Here is a 1,409-nt window from a genome sequence, read left to right as displayed (position 1 = left end):
GAAAAATTGTTGATATTTGTGATTATAATTACATATGTTATCATGATTGTGATTATTAATGTTATTAATAATAATTATATGTATAATTCCAGCATATATATATATATATATAATTGACAATTAAAAATGAGTATAATAATTTATAATTATTACTGTAAGAGTGATTTTAATTCCTATTTATAATTTACAATATTTATAATAATTTTTGCGATATTTTACACGGTTTTCCTAAACAATGATTATAAATTGATAAAATTATATATATACATCAATTATTACACTAACATTACAGTAACATGTAATTACAATTACAATACCAAAAATTTTTCTCTTAGTGCAGAAATGAAAGAAATATTTTTTTTCTAAAATTGATCAAAATTAGACTATTGAGTCAAGTATCTGGAAATATCATAAAGAGTAATAATCCAGAAATAAATAATAAAAAAAAAGTTATAGAAATAATTCGAACGATCGAAACTGGCGTTCATTAAAAGTCGCGAGTTTGGCAAAATTTTTGTCTCGCCGACAAATATATTTTTCTTTATCTTAGAAGACAACAGAGATTTATAAGGAAGTTCGGTCATCTCTCTTTGCCGGAGAGCTACGAAGTTCACATTTTCGTTAGACGATGCCGGGGTGCACAGTAGAGCAAACAGTTTTTTGTGAGTTTCGCGCTACTTATACAAAAGCGAGAAACGAGCTTCGCGTTCACGTTCCATAAAAGCCGTGATGTGCGTGTGTGTTCGTCATACAGAACCGACACCGGGAAAATTGCTCTTCGCAATGCCGAATCAAAGCCTGGCGGTGCGTGAATCGACACTGTAAACGGTTTTAGCCATCGACCGATTTATAGCGTATGCATGAGAGGGACCACCATTAACGTAGACAAAGTTCCTGTTCAAATTGCAGGTTGGCACGAGTAAACGCACCAGGATTGCGCGAGAGATACGTTTTGTTGCTGGTTTTAGTTTCGAACTATTCGACACGCGTCTCTGAGTTTTATTTTCGCGATGTATCCATTAAAAGATTTAATAACAATTTTTTACGATATTTCGAAATTAATTACCGTCCTTATGTAGTTACACACAATCATTCGTAATATAAATATATTAATTAAAACAAACATTAAACATTAAATTTATCTCAAAATATTAAATTAATTTTATATTAGCAATTAAACAAAAGAACAAATTGATACAAAATTGATAAAAATTTACTGATTGTTCTTAAATTATTATGTTGCACCACAGTTACTGTAGTAAAACATTCCATCGTAAAATATTCCATTTTACATATGTATGCAGTATAAATATATATATATATATATATATATAAAATTAACTGTATAAAATTATCAGTTTATTTTAACAATAATTTGCAAATTTAATTTACACGGTGATATTTATTTG

The sequence above is a fragment of the Trachymyrmex septentrionalis genome, unplaced genomic scaffold (assembly GCF_001594115.1).
Source record: "Trachymyrmex septentrionalis isolate Tsep2-gDNA-1 unplaced genomic scaffold, Tsep1.0 scaffold51, whole genome shotgun sequence".
Taxonomy (NCBI): Eukaryota; Metazoa; Arthropoda; class Insecta; order Hymenoptera; family Formicidae; genus Trachymyrmex; species Trachymyrmex septentrionalis.
Note: the sequence above shows the minus strand (reverse complement) of the source record.